This window comes from Lemur catta, chromosome 6 (assembly GCF_020740605.2).
Source record: "Lemur catta isolate mLemCat1 chromosome 6, mLemCat1.pri, whole genome shotgun sequence".
Lineage (NCBI taxonomy): Eukaryota > Metazoa > Chordata > Mammalia > Primates > Lemuridae > Lemur > Lemur catta.
Genome location: NC_059133.1, coordinates 62,475,134 through 62,491,743, shown reverse-complemented (window position 1 = coordinate 62,491,743; position 16,610 = coordinate 62,475,134). Strand labels below are relative to the sequence as shown.

The 16,610-nt window shown below is 37.0% G+C and overlaps 1 protein-coding gene across 4 annotated transcripts in view; it reads left to right on the top strand.

Annotated features, from left to right (window-relative positions):
- Window positions 1-16,610, top strand: part of TMEM117 (transmembrane protein 117) — a 464,054-nt gene that overhangs the window by 170,046 nt on the left and 277,398 nt on the right. The window lies entirely within an intron of this gene.

Sequence of the window (16,610 nt, the reverse complement as noted above, 5' to 3'; positions counted from 1 at the left end):
ACAATACAGAGATGACAGAAAAGGGATAAAAGCAGTTGGTGAACTCTAAAACACAGTGAAATTAAGAGAGTCAGCTCTACTTTAAAATTCTGGCTTTACCACTTAGGTGACCGAGGGGAACCTCTTTGAATTTTGTGTTGTTTTTTTTTTAATCATCAAATGAGGATAACAACACTATCGTGTTCATATGGTTATTCTTAGGATCAAAAGAAGTCTCCCTTAAATGTTTCTAATGCACATACATGCATCTATGTATGTGCTTCAGTGGTGAAATGAGGTACGAATATTGTCTAGCATTTATAGGTGCCATGAGGAATGTGAACATATTAAAAGAAGCATGATGTTGAAAAGTAGGTGATATTCAGTTCTAAAAAGCCATTAGGTGTTTATGCAATAATTCTACATCTATGTGGAAAACAACTTTGAAATGTGAAAAGTGTGAAATATTAGGAAGGAATAAGGTTCAAGAATAAAAGTGCCCTCAAATGATCGAAATAGTTCTCGTATGCTCCTGTCTCACAGTTCACACAGATATAGTCTCCACATGTATTATACTCAAACCACAAAAATACTACTCAAGTACAGAGATGGATTTAAAAAAAAAAAAAAAAACAAGGAGTCTTTGTTTTAATTTAATTTCCAGACACTGGATTATATCAATGAAGTCTGGCATCTAATCAAAAACTACAAATAAAGGAAGCAGATTAATCATCAGACTACAGTTCAGTGGCTTCAACATGATGCTGAATGCTTTTACTCATAATAGACTGATGAACCCAGTCCTCCTAACAGAAAAAAGCTAAGACTGTCCTTGAATGAAAACAGTAAGTGACTTAGTCTTCCTAAAACTGTTCTCAAGGGGAACTTCATTTCACAAGACTAACAATGAATTGTTAACATTTGCTCCTTGTGAGCCAGTGCATCATATTGCTAAGTGCAGCCATAAGTAGATGCACGTAGTTGGTCTGGTGCCTGGTATGAGGATGTTATGGCAAAGACAATGCAGCTAAAATGAAGAGGAGTCACTTGATACATCTACTTAGAGTCTATGCTGAACCACAGAAATGCCTTTGATGGAAAATGAAGTCATATAAAAATAAGGTGACCTGGACAATGTATAGGATAAAAATATTATTGCCGTATGGGCAGATGTGAGAGGGGGCACTCCTCAACCTTCCTGTGTTTGTTTCTGTGATGAGTGGTCTAGAGAGCATGGGTTGGTCACATGTACTGATGAGAACAAGTTATTAAGAAACAAGAGCAAGAGGATTATTTAATGTCTCATTGTATGACATAAATAACTATGTTACAAACTTTTGGAGAAGAAAGCAGGATATAGCCAAATAAATGAAAGAAAGGAAGGAAGAATGGAAGAAAGGCAGGAAGGGAAAAGAGAAAGGATGAAAATAAATAACAAATGAAAAGTCAAGGGATTGTGGTGATTGAGAAGCAAATCAACCCAAACGTTTTGTATTAGATTTTCTTAACATAAAGAAAAATTATTTTTTAACCATTAGTATAGGTATAAAAATATTATACCTTTGAATATATTATTCAAGGTATAATATTTGAATATTTGTCTTCATCCCTTCATAAAAATAGGCTGGATTGCTTGGATTAGGAGCTAGATTTCCAATTACAACTAAAAGGTGACTAAGTTGCTCTACCACATACATAATAGGACTCATTACATAGTAACTGAGTGATCTTAAGCAAATAATTTGACTTTGCTAGGTTTTAGTTTCCTCTTGTATAGAAAGAAGATTATAATGCTCAAATGGTTATTGTGAATAGTCAATGAAGCAGTGCCTGCAAAATGTTTACAATTTTACATAAGAATAATAATAATAAAACAATAAGAAAGATGACAAGTTGAACAGATAACAGTCTAGGAGTGCCTAACCATCTTAAGCAAGGAGTATGCAACTGATTGGATTCATAATGATATTTATTTAAGAAGGAATTAGATGAACAAGATTTGCTTCACTTTTAAGAAATGTTTATGGTAGTCAGGCTTCTCCTTCTGGTAATGTGGAAATAGTCAGAGTTTAAACTTTAATTCACATGGAATTTTAGGAAAATGAACTATATGGGTAAATAAGAGATATGGAGGTAAATGTTAAAATTGAATTCACCCCATCAAAGGTAGAAAACAAGAATGTATTAATAGAAAGATATTCCTCTTTTTTCATTGCTGTATTGATTGGCATTGAAAGGACTTTTCATGAGTTTAGGAACATGTAGTAATGAAATCAGATGTTGTATTTTAGGAAAAAAAATGTTGCTGGCAGCCTGTTGGAACGTCTCATTTTTTATCCTACTAAACTTGTATTAAGGAATCTTCTTTCCTTGAGAAAAGGAACATTTCTAGAAAAAATTTCTGAAGTTTAAATATGATAACAGATGGCAGTTCAAGTCTTCTGTCAATTACATATGTGACAGAACTCCAGATTTAGATGTATTACATAGCTATAATTCTTGACAAAGAGTTTATGAAATTCTGGTATAATCAAAGGATTATTCATCCCCTCATAGAGGCATTTGTATATCCCCTTGGAGGAAATTGCAGGTGGCCCAGGTCACGGTCCTTCTCCTTCAAAGATGACTTTAGTCGTGAATACAAATTAACATGGACCAACAATCTTTTCCACACTCTGCATGGCAAAGCATATTGGCTAACAAATGACTGTGTTATTATATGGATTGTTACCTCTTGGTCTTGTGATTATTCTCACTCTCTCACTCAAATGAGAAAGTTCATTTTGAAATCTTGGCTTGCTCCGTGCTATGGTTGCTCTTTACCCGTCTAGAGTGGTATTATCTTGTTTGAACCATGTCCATATGTCCAGAATAATTCCATAGGCTGTTCTGATATTATACTCCTGCTGCCCTGGTACCCTGATGCCATATTTTTTCCTATCTTCCCTTGTAAATTTAGACTGTGATTAAAAACCTGAGGGCGCACTTCATGACCTTAGCATGTGCTGTCCCAGATGCCGTGACACTTTCACCTGGTTTCCATACACCTGCTCACATGTCGCCTCCTCCGAGAGATGTTCCTTGACTTTTGCATCAGCGGTTCCCACTGAAACCTTTCCACTCACTTCCTTTATTTCTTAATTAAATACTGTGTTTTTATATAGCATTTGTGACAATTTATAATTATTTATTGTACATTTTACTTATATCTCTGTATCTCTACTATACTTAACGAAGGTAGGTACCATGTCTGCCTGGAACTCTTTTACGTTCCCAGATCTCTGTCTGACAAATATACATTTAATTATTTTAACTTCTTATTTCAAATAATTTAAAACTTATGGGAAAGTTTAGCAATTATTAACATTTTTACCATATTTACATTATTATGTTCCATTTGTATATACATATTATTATGTATACATCCCTAAATACTTTAGGTTTCTAAAACCAAAAACATTCTCGTTCATAAACACAAGACATTTATAAAGATCAAGACAGTTAACATTGATACAATATTAATGGTTAATCTGTAGATCACATACAAATTTTGACAACTGTTCCATCAATCATTGTCCTAGCAACTGTTTTGCCAGTCCAAGATGCAATGCATGATTACACATTGCATTTGTCTCATCTCTGTAGTCTCTTTTAACCTCAACCATTTTTTAGCCTTTTATAACCTGGACACTTTTTTTTTTTTTATTTCAAAAAATTTCAAGGGCACATGTGTTTTTTGTTACATGGATAAATGCTGAAGTCAGGGCTTTCAGTGTACCTGTCACCAGAATGGTGTGCATTGTACTCGATAGGTAGATTTTCATCCCTTACCCCTCCCAACCTCCTCCTTCTTAGTTTCCAGTGTCCATTACTGATCTTTATGACCACATATATCTCTCATTTAGCTTCCACTCATAAATAAGAACATGTGGTATATGACTTTCTGTTTGAGTTGTTTCACCTAGGATAATGGTCTCCAGTTCTATCCAAGTTTCTGCAAAACACATTATTTCATGCCTTTTTATATGCCATGGTATATGTATACCACATTTTCTTATTCACTCATCAATTGATGGGCACTTAGGTTGATTCCATATCTTTGCAATTGTGAATTGTGTTGGGATAAACATTCGGGTACAGGTGTCTTTTTTATAAAACAACTTCTTTTCCTTTGGATAGATACCCAGTAGTGGGATTGCTGGATCAAATGGTAGGTCTACTTTAAGTTCTTTGAGAAATCTCCATACCGCTTTCCATAGCAGTTATGCAAGATTACATTCCCACCAACAGTGTATAAGCATTCCCTTTTCACTGCAACCCTATCAACATCTGTTATTGTTTGACTTTTTAATAATGGTGATTCTGACAGGGGTAAGGTGGTATCTCATTGTGGTTTTAATTTGTATTTCCCTGATAATTAGTAATGTTGAGCATTTTTCATATGTTCATTAGCCATTTGTCTATATTCTTTTTTTATTTTTTTATTTCAGCATATTATGGGGGTACTGTCTATCTTCTTTTGAAAAGGTTGTGTTCCTGTCTTTTGCCCACTTTTTGATGGGGTTATTTGTTTTTTTTCTTTCCTTGCTGATTTATTTGACTTTTTTGTAGATTCTGGATATTAGCTCTTTGTTGGATGTATAGTTTGCAAATATTTTCTCCCATTCTGTAGGTTGTCTGTTTACTCTTGATTATTTCCTTTGCTATGCAGAAACTTTTTAGTTTAATTAGTCCCATTTATTCATTTTTGTGGTTGCTGTATTTGCTTTTGGGGTCTTAGTCTTAAGTTCTTTGCCTAGGCCAATGTCTAGAAGAGTTTTTCCTACATTTGCTTCTAGAATTTTTATGCTTTCAGGTCTCACATTTAAGTCTTTAATCCATCTTGAGTTAATTTTTGTATATGGTGAGAGATAGGGATCCAGTTTCATTCTTCTGCATGTGGTTATCCAGTTTTTCCAGCACCATTTATTGAGTAGGGTATCCTTTCCCCAGTGTATGTTTTTGTTTGCTTTGTCAACAATCATTTGATCTTAGCTATATGGTTTTATTTCTGAGTTATGTATTCTGTTCCATTGGTCTATGTGGCAGCCTTTATACCAGTAACATGCTGTTTTGGTTACTACAGCCTTGTAGTATTAATGTAATTTAAAGTCAGGTAATGTGATGCCTCCAGATTTGTTCTTTTTGTGTAGGATTATTTTGGCTATTTGGAGTCGTTTTTTGTTCCACATAAAATTTAAGATGATTTTTTCTAGATCCATGAGAATTAACATTGGAATTCTGATGGGAATTGTGTTGAATCTGTAAGTCACTTTGGGCAGTATGCATATTTTAACAACATTGCGTCTTCCAATCCATGATCATGGAATGTTTTTCCTTTTGTTTGTGCCGTCTCTGATTTTTTTCCATCAGTGTTTTGTTGTTCTCTTTGTAATTTTTCATTTCCTCTTGGAGTTGATTTCTAGTTTTATTCCACCATGGTCTGAGAAGATACATGGGATTATTTTGATTTGCTGAGACTTGTTTTGTGGACTAAGATATCTGTTTTGGAAAATGTCTCATGTGCTGATAAGAAGAATGTATATGTTGCAGTTTTGGGGTAGAATGTTCTGTAGATATCTGTTAGGTCCATTTGTTCTAAAGTCCTGTTTAAATCAGTGTTTCTTTTTTGATCTTTTATCTCGATAATATATCCAGTTCTGTCAGTGGATTGTTGAAGTCGCCAGCAATTATGATGTTGCTTCATGTGCACTTTTGGTTTCCATTCATGTGGAATATTCTTTTCCATCCCTTTACCTTGAGTCTATGAGTATCCTTGCAAGTTAGATGGGATTCCTGAGGACAGTGGATACCTGGGGTGTGTTTTTTCATCCATTCAGCCAGTCTAAATGTAGCATTAAGACCATTAATGTTCAATGTTAGTATTGGATATGTGATATACTATTCTGTTTGTCACATTGAATGATAACTAGTTGCTTTGTTTTCTCCCTTGTATTACTGTTTTATAAGATCTCTGACTTTTAACTTTTGGGTATTTTTAAATTGGTGGGTATTGCTTGCTTTTTTCATGTATAGACCACTTTTAAGCATTTCCTTTAGAATAGGTCTAGTGGTAACAAATTTTCTTAATGTTTGCTTGTCTGAGAAAGACTATTTCTTCTTTGTTTTTGAAAAACTTAGTTTTGCAGCATACAAAATTCTTGGCTAGCAGTATTCTATTTAAGAAGACTAAAAAAGGTACCCCAATCCTTTCTGGTTTGAAAGGTCTCTGGCAGTAGGACTTCTATTAGTCTGAAGGATTTTCCTTTGTAAGTTAACTTGTTACTTTTGTCTCACAGCCTGTAGCATTTTCTTCTTCACTTTGACTTTGGTCAGGCAGATAACTAAATGTCATCGTAATGTCCTATTTGCTATGCCCCTCTTCCAGGCATTTTATAACCGTCCTGTATCTGGATTTCTACATTTCTAGTGATACCAGGGAAGTTTTCCTCTATTGTTCTCTCAAATAGGTTTTCCATGCTTATTGCTTTTTCTTTTTTTTCCCAATAAATATTTGTTTATTTTTATCATGTTAAAAGTACAGCATCAAAAAACTGAAAAGACAACTCAGAGGATGAAGAAAAGTTTTACAACACATATGTCTGATTGTTAAATCATATGTAATAGAATATATAAAGAACTCTTAAAACTAAATAATCAAACTTCTTCTCCCTCAGGGATACCAGTAATTCTCATAATAGCTTGTTTTGTATAATCTCTTATTTCTCACAGTGATTGTTTATTCTTCTTTGTTTTTTTCCTATGTTTATTACTGACTGGGTTACTTCAAAATTATTGTCTTCTAGCTCTGAAATTCTTTCTTCTGCTTGGTGTAGTGTGTTCTGATGTATTTTGAAATTCTGTAAATGACTCTTTCATTTCTTTAAGTTCTGTTATCTCTTTTCTAATGTTATCTATCTGTTTAATGAATTTTTCATTCATGCCCTGAATTATTTTTCTGTTTTCTTTGAGATGGTTTTCTGCTGTCTCCTCAATTTCATTCATCTTACTTACCTCTAAATCTGAATTCTCTATCTGTCATTTCAACAATTTTCTTCTGGTTGGAATTCATTACTTGAGAGCGATTGTGATCTTTGGGGGTGTCAAGACTGACTGTTTTTTTTCATGTTACTAAAGTTTTTATGCTGGTTCCTTTTCATCTGGGTCCACTTCTCTCGGTTCAAGACAGATAACAGATATTGTACTCCTGTTTTCCTCTGGTAGAACCTCTGTTGCTTGGTGAAGATATGAATGAGTCCCTGGATGGCATGCTTGGGTCCTACTCTGGAAGCTTGACCAGGCAGGAGAGGGGAAGATGTGAGCCTTTAATACCACTGCCCTGCTGAGTCTCCCCTGTTCTCCTGTGGTTGTCACTGGGCTACTGTGGCAGGGCCAGTCCCTGGTGCCAGGTGTGCACATGAGGTGTGGTTGACTGGCAGGATGGGGCATGTATGGGGTTGGACGAGGTGCGCTGGGCATGGCATACAAGCATGTGTGCCTGGGCGGGCAAGGTACCAGGTCTGTGAGCAGGATGAGGTCCACACAGGGTGTGGCTCAGGACGCAGAAGGTACACAGGGTGTAGCAGTCCTGCAGGCCTATAGGGCATGAGATGGAGTGGGCCCCAGGTGTGGAGCATGCTAGCAGGTCACAGCTCCTGTGTGAGGCAGAGTGGGTTCCCTGAAAAGAGTGGACACGTGGGGAGGGGCACCTACAAGGAATGGAGCAGGTCCACGGGATATGGCACTCGTGTGGGTTCACTGAGGTGGCCACACGGTGGGGCTCATGAATGGGGCAGGGTACACACAGGGCCATGGCACCCAGGGCACCTGTGCAGCACGGCACAGGTCTGTGGCATTCAGTCTGCCCAGATCCAAAGGCCATGGCTGCAATGGCTTTTGTCTTGCTCAGGACTTTTCAGGCATTGGCAGTGGCACAGCTGCTCCGGCCATGGGCAGTGGGCACCAAGGGCTATGGGAGTGTGCTTTGCCCTGGTCCTGTGGGAAGCGAGGTTGAGCAGGATCACCCAGGCCACAGCAGCTGGCATTGGACCTGTGGTTTTCTGCTTTGCCCAGGGCCCCTGGCAGAGGTGAAGCGCACATGAGTGCTGGGATTATCCACTCCCTTCCCAGCTGGCATGGGCAAGAGGGAGGCAGCAGTCACAGATCTGACCCTGGGCAAAAGTAGTGTTCGGGTTTGGGATGTTACAATGGCACAAGCTACAGTGCCCAGAGCTCACAAGTCAGCCATTTCTTCTCTCCGGAGCAACACAGCTGCACAGCCTCCAGTCAGGTCTCTGTTTCAGTCTCGAGGCCGGCTGTGGTGGAGGGACATTCCCGCTGCTCCAGTTACTGCATCCTCAGGGGAAGTGGGGAGCCTGGTATCCTCTCCTCTGTCCCTTTCCCATGTGTGGGTGCCTTTCTCATGTGTAAGTGCCTTCCCTAATTACATCCAGTGCTGCTGAGCAGCTCCTCCCACATCTGTCTTCTTCATTTCATCCCTGCCTCCTGTCCATGGATTCTCAGTGCTCTTGGTCAGATGATTGATCCAATGGTGGATATCTATTTGTCCCTTTCCATCCTCTCCGTGGGAGCGGCATTGTGCAGGCTGCTTCTAGTCTGACATCTGGCCCCTCACCCGGGGCCTAATCTGGACATTTTAAAAGAGACTAGGTCAGCAATATTGTAGAATGTCCTTCAAGTTGGGGTTACCTGGTGTTTCCTCATGATGGATTCAGATGCTGCATTTTTGTCATGAATACTACATGAGAGATGTTTCCTTCTCCCTGCATCACGTGGGAAGGCTCATAATGTCAACTTGTCACGTTGGAATCATATTTCTTAACAGTGACTAAATGAATGGTACAGGGTTATGTTCTAGGACTACAGGCCTATTTCTTGACTGTCAGTATGCCTTGCAAGTGGTATTGATGAAACCATTTAAATAGAGAAAGTAGAGGTGAGTGTGAGTCCAGGCCTCTAGAGCTCTTCTGTTGGGTCTAGAATTAGATGTTACACACTCTTAGGTTTTCTATATGTGAAGTATATAGTTTTTATTTACTGTCAATAAGCAGTTTGACTGGGTATAGGCGGTTTTTTCTAAAGATATTGTAATGCTTGCATTATTCCAGTATCTGGAACAAAAGTATGAGGTGGATACATAAATGAATGAGTGAATCACTCAATGGTTCAAGGTTAGCATTATTCCATCATAATGTGCTAGTTTTGAAAACTGATCCTCTGAATATCTCCATAATATGTCCTTGATAAAGGCATAATACTTCATAGCTGTAAAGCCAGTTCCCTCAGCCTACAGATGAAATAACTGAGGCCCAGGGTTATGGAGCGATGCGCCAAAGGTCACATGCATGGTGTGATTTGGATCTAAACATTTCCTCAGTGATGGTCCCGGATTTTGGATAATTAATCTTAATCTCTTCAGTAGAAAAAATTTTCTAAGTGTAGAAGCATATTTTGGCATCAACTTCTAAGTTTCTTCTTTATCCTTCAAGGATGACTGAGTAGAACCTAATAAAAATGCTTTTAATGTAATGCTCCTTGATTGGTGATGGGTAATGGACTAGACAGGGCTCTGCCAACTGGACATTACTTATCTTGCTTTCAGTGTGAAGATGCTGGTGATTTTTCAGGGCAGAATCAAAGACCATTAACAGAGTTTGATGTTTTCTTCAGTTCAGTGGAGGTAGAGATGAACTGACGCCATTTCTTGTGATTCTTGTCTCTACCTGGTCAACAGCAAAGTTCATATATGTCATTCTTATAGTATCCATTCATTCTCTGATGCTGTTAATTTCTTAGAGTACCATATACATTTCTAAATCCCTCAACAAAAGAAGGCTGAGAAAAATGTGGAGGTGGAAAACTATTTATTTCTTAGGAAACAAACAGGTTAAACTTCCTCTAATTACACTATGACGGACTTTAATCTGAAAAAGTCCTCCTGCTACAAACATCTAAAACTGCTGGATTAGCTACAACAAACATCCTGTTACATTAATAGCTGAGAAAATAAAGGAAATTCACAGAGATCAAACTCTGAAAAAAGAGAGTTGAAAACAGAGCTCTATCCTTGGTTTGAATGGCCTCACAGGGAAATCAATAACATTTAGCCTTGCATGGTATAGCTTTGGTATTAGACACAAATAATTGATATAAACAGTTTAAATAATAGTTGTTAAATTTTTTTCAGATAGATTAAAATGTATGTGTGATGTTTGATGCAATCGAGTCCATGGTGATTACTCCTAAAGTCATGTTAGATTTCTGTAAATGCAGAATTTTTATTTTATTTTATTTTTTTATTTCAGCTCATCATGGGGGTACATAAGTTCAGGTTATATACAATGTCCATGTCCTGCCCATCCCCCCGAGTCAGAGCCTCAAGCGTGTCCATTCACCAGACAGTTCGCCTGGCACTCACCATGTAGTCATACCTCCATCCCCTCCCCCCACCCCCCCACCTCCCCAAGTCTGCACCCTCAGGCATGACCATTCCCCAGACGGTGCACAACGCACTCATCATGAAGGCATACACCCAACCCCTCCCCCCACCCCCATCTCAATCTGATATCTAATTGGTACCCTTCCCCGATGTGCATTTAGGTGATGGTCAGGGAAACCAATTTTCTGGTGAGTACATGTGATGCTTGTTTATCCATTCTTTGGATACATCACTTAATATAATGGGTTCCAACTCTCTCCAGGAGAACCAAAGAGATGTCGTATCACCATTATTTCTTATAGCTGAGTAATACTCCATGGTATACATATACCACAGTTTACTAATCCATTCGTGGATTGATGGGCATTTGGGTTGTTTCCACATCTTAGATTTCTGTAAATGCAGAATTTGTAATTTTTGTTAGCTATTTTTAGACTATGGTCTTGGACTCAGTATTATTAGAAGAGTGGACTCACAAGCTATCCACTCAATAAATCAAACTCAATAAATCAAATTTAATTTAACTAATGAAATTAAAATCCACTCAATAAATCAAACTCAGTAAATCAAATTTCATTTAACTAGTGAAATTAAAATTCATAAAAAATGAAAATTCAATGATTATGTTACATTTTGAAAACCTGTGCTCTGTAGGAAGGTAATATTATATGTCATGCCTTTTAATAAATATACTTTTGATAAGTAAGTGTGATAAGTATACTTTTAATAAGGAAGTGTGATAGTTAATTTTATATGTCAGCTCAAAAGGCTCCGGGATTCAACACTGTTTCTGGGTGTGTCTGTGCGGGTGTTTCTAGATGGGGTTAGCATGTGAATCAGTGCGCTCAGTAAAGCAGATTGCCTTCCCCAGTGTGAGCAGGCACCATCCAATCTGTTGAGGGCCTGCCTAGAATATAATGGAGAGAAAGGAGGAGTTTGCCCCTGTTGCTTCTTGCCTTGGGCTGGTACATCTCACCTCTTCTTCTCTGGTCCTTGAATGGGGATTTGCACCATCAGCTCCCTGGTTCTCAGGCCTTTGGACTTGGACTGAATTACACCGCTGGCTTCCCTGCATCGCCAGCTTGCAGATGGTAGATTGTGGGACTTCCCAGCCTTCGTAATCACATGAGCTAATTCCTCCATAATAAATCTTTCTACATGTGTGTGTTTATCTCCTACTGGTTCTATTTTGCTGAATTCCCTGACCAGTACAGTAAGGATGCAAACAAAACAACTCTAGGCATTGTGAGAAGTCTGGATGGTCTCATTTTTCTCATCCGTAAAACACAGGCGTTATGGCCAGGTGTGGTGGCTAAGGTCTGTAATCCTAACACTTTAGGAAGCCAAGGCAGGAGGATCACTTCAGGCCAGGAGTTCAAGACCAGCCTAGGCAACATGGTGAGACCCTGTCTCTATTTAAAAAAAAAAATAGCCGAGTGTGGTGGCGCACGCCTGTAGTCTTAGCTGCTCAGAAGGCTGAGGCAGAAGCATCCCTTGAGCCCAGAAGTTAGAGGCTGAAGTGAGCTGTGATTATGCCACTGCACTCCAGACTGGGTGACAGAGCAAGACCATGTCTCTTAAAAACAAAACAAAACAAAACAAAACAAAACAAAAAATCCCCCCAAAACAAAGGAGTTTAGTAGTAGATGAATGCTTATGTATTCTGTGATTATGTCTTCATTTGTTTATTTCTTTAATATTTATTGAGTGTTTACTGTATGTCCAATGCTGGGTATTTGAAGAAAAATAAAATATATTTTCTTTGCATGGAAAACTTATGATCTAGTGAGAGAAACAATAATAAGCAAATAATAGAAACATGATATGTTAACTAGATATATACATAGAATGACTAAAGGAATTTGAAGCAGGGGGGCATTAATCTAGGGTTGACATTGAATATTGGTTCTTCCCATTCATTGCTGTGTACCTTAATCTAGTGTGCAAAATTGAGTGTACTCTTTTCTTAAAGTCTATAAGCTTTATTATTGTACTCAGTCTGGCTTGGATTTTTAGACGCTGCTGATAGTACTGAAGTGTTGGGGCCTTACAATTAGCTAAACAAGCTATGCTTGATGACAAATTGCTGCTAGGTTACACCAGGGAGAGCGTGGGACCATGCATTCCTTATGTCTCATTGTCATTTGGATCCAAGTGAAAATGACTAGAATAACACCTGAAGAGAACTGAAGGCAACTGGGGGACTGTTGAGGGCCCCTGAGTTTTCTGAACGTCTTTTACCAAATGAAAGACATGGCAGGTGTTTTATGCCAGGGCAGGAGGACATGTCCCATTCTCTCCCACTGTTTTCTAGCTGTTTGTTCTCTTAGATTTAGCCCTGAGCTGTTCTATACAGATTTTGCAGCACTAATAATATACTAGAAAGTTTCTACCTCGTAGGGATCATAACAGATCTTGTAGGTTGTCCTTTCACATTGCAGTAAAAAAAAAAAACTCTTCCACCGAAGTTGTTATATACATCATCCTTTTTAAAAACAATATATGTATTGTGAAATATATCAAATATAGAAAGGAGCATATAAAATATTTTTAAGTTTAAAGAATAATAATGAAAGGAACTATCCTGTACCTGCCCAGCTCAAGTAGTAGAACCTTACCGATATCCTGAAGCCTTCTGTGAGCATCTCTCTGATCTTCTTTGCCTCCCTCCAGTGGAAATCCTGTAATGAATTTTGTGTTTACAATCTTTTGATTTCTTTGCATTTTTATCACACATAAATACATTTTAATTAATGTGTTATTTTTCCATGTTTGGAACTTCACATAAATAGAATCATATCTCATAATGTATTCTTCCAAGACTTGCTTTTTTCATTCAATTGTATTTTTCTGAGATATATTAATATTAATGTTACTGCTTATGGTTAAGGTTGATTTATTTTTCTTGCTGTATTATACTGAAAGAAAATACCAGGAAAAAAAATTGTTTTCTCTGTTCTTATTGTAAATTCTGGCTGCTTGTAATTTTTTACCATTTCAAACATTGTTGCTAAGAACATTCTTGTAATATGTCTCTTTGTGTACATATGTGCAGATAACAAACAATATAACTAGGAGTCACACTGTACGGTTATATGTTATGTATATCTTCAACTTTGTTAGATAATGCCAAATTATTCCACAGATTGGTTGTACCAATTTATATTCCTATCAGCTGCAGATGAGTTCTTATTTATTCACATACTTTAGAAACTTTTAAATTTTCACCAATCTATGTAATATAGATATTTCTTTGTGGTTTTAATTTTAATTTCCCTGATTACAAAGGAGGTAGGACATCTTTTCTTATTTATTGACCCTTCACTTTCCTCTTCTATAGAGAACATATTCATGCCTGTTGGCCATTTTATTTTCTATTGGATCTTTGTTTTTCTTATTAAAATTTTAGGAGTTCTTTTAATGTTTTCGGTATTAATTTTTTTCAAAATATGTGTTGTGAATATTTTCTTCAAATTTGTGGCCATGTGGTAGAAAGAATAGTGCAGTGAACCCCAGGTACCCATTGCTCAGCTACAACAGTGCCAATTGCATCAATTCACGGTTACTCTCATTTCATCTATACTTCTACACACCAGTCACACCCGCTATACTCCAAGCAACTGCCAGATAGCATGTGATTTTACTGTGGCTTGTTTTTCACTGTATTGGTGTTTATTCTGATGAACAAAAGTTTGTAATTTTAAGGTAGTTGAATTCCTAAGTTTCTCTCCTCTATGGATTTGTTTCTTATTTAAGATATCCTTCTGTAAACTGTGATCATGAGGATATTCTCCTGTATTTTCATCTAAATGTTTTCAAGCTTTCTATAGGCACTAGTTATAATACTTTCCCTTTCTCCCTCACTGATCTCTTATGTTATCTCTGCCTTATCAATTTTCCAAATCGGTGAGGGTCTGTTTCTGGGCTCTGTATTCTAGCCCCATGCTAATGCCATATTATTATCATCACTATAACATCACAGTAAATTGATATTAACAAGGCAAGACTTCCCCACTTTGCTTTTCTGCAGAAACATTCACTATTGTTGGACCTTTTTCTTTCATGTAAATTTTAGAACTAATGATCAAGTTATACCAAAAACTTTGGGGATTTTGATTGGCAATCCATGTATAGATAAATTTGTGGTAAAGTTATGTCTTTCAAATGTTGAGGTTGTAATCTGTGAATGTTTTTCATTTCTTTAGTTTTGTCCCTGTTTTTATTCAAGTGTTTAATCAAGTTTTTCCTTCTCAATGAAGTCTTTCCCATCCAGCCTACTAAAAAAAATCCTATCTTCTGAAATACTTTTAATACCACAGTACTTAACCCTATATTATATATTGTTTCTCTTTGATAGAATATAAATGATAAAAAGAGTTTTGTCTATCTGGTTACTTCCTGGAATAGTGCTTGGTACATAGTAGGTGGTCAGTAAATTAATTTTTTATAATTTTCTTCATAAAGGCTTTTTACATCTTATGGTAGATTTATTCCTTGATTCAGTACCATACCAATAAATGTTTAACAATAGGCTCTCTGGGGAATAGGAGAAGGGGAACAATTTGTAGAATTTGCTGATTTCCGTGCTGTAAATTCTCCTACCATGGCCAATATCAAGTTATTAATGGGACATCACTGAATGTGGAGTTGGGAAGAGATGTGGAGTAGCACCCCGTTATATAATATTCCCACCAACAGAAATGACAGATGCCAATAACCTAAAAAATATAAATAAGTACAAAATGTAATAACATAATTAGGTATTTAACTGTATATATGTGTGTGTATGTGTGTGTGTGAGACAGAGTCTCACTCTGTTGCCCAGGCTGGAGTGCAGTGGCATAATCATAGCTCACTGCAGCCTCCAACTCCTGGGCTCAAACAATCCTCCTGCCTCAGCTTCCCAACAATTAAATTTTATATATGTTCTTACATCTGGGAAAGTGGGTAAAATATCTTCATAATTTGAATAATTTATATGTATATTCTTCCAAGTTTCTTTGCAGACAATCCTATCTTGTAGACATTACAGTTTTATTTCTTCATTTCCAATCCTGTATATTTTATATCTTATTGCTGTGTTGTTGGATTGGACATGAACCTCCAGTATAATGTTGAACTTTATTGGTAAAGAAAGGCATTCTTGTCTTCCTTCTGATTTTAAATGAGTGCTTTAAGATTTTATGTTATGTTTCTTTTGGATATCTTCTTTGTTGGATAAAAGGAGTTTTATTCATAGATAAGAATTTGGTTCTAATATTCATGAGTGGGTACTAGATTTTATGACATTATTATTCTATATCCATTGAGATGATCATATACTATAAAACAAAAATGTTCAACTTGCCAGGAATGTTTTTTGGCATACTTAATAACATAGTGTCAAAATGCAGAAAGCGATGATTGACAGAAGTAAATGGAGAAATGGAAAAATAAGCACATGGAGAAATAAATACATGTGAACATGCTTAGCTACTTGCTCTACTTCAAAAATAGAGAACATTGCAGTAATGCAAGAATACATAATATTCTTGAGATACGTGGAATATTTACAAAAATTGGCCATTTAGTAGATTAGCTATAAAGCAAGTATGGGCACAGGGAGGCAGAGGTCTGTGGCCTGGTTCCTAACAGGGCATGGACTGGTACTGGCCTTCAGCCTGGGGATTGAGGACCACAGTACTATCGTATACAAATCTTTTTTTGGCTATTATGGATCAAATCTGTTTTCGGGGCACAAAATAAAGGGCAGAAGTGAAGCTACAGCTAAATAAATAGTATGTGTTTCAGAAACACGTTCAACTCCTAGTAAGGTACTAGATTCATTGGCTGAGTGTATTTTTAGCATTGTAGAGTAATGCTATTGGCTAAGACATTGTCACACTAGCTGTCATTGACTGCAAATATATGTGAAGGTCCAGAACATGGGAAATACAAACACATGCTATACAGAATATTTCTTTTGGAAAAAAGAAAGCTTTCAGAAATATATTATTGTAACAAGTCGGTACTTCATGAGAATGGCATTTAATGCTGTAATCATTTTTATCATTATATACTGTATAGCTCTTAGTACATTTTTGATATTTACATGGCTGGTATTAGGAAATATATATTAAACAGTAGATAACTC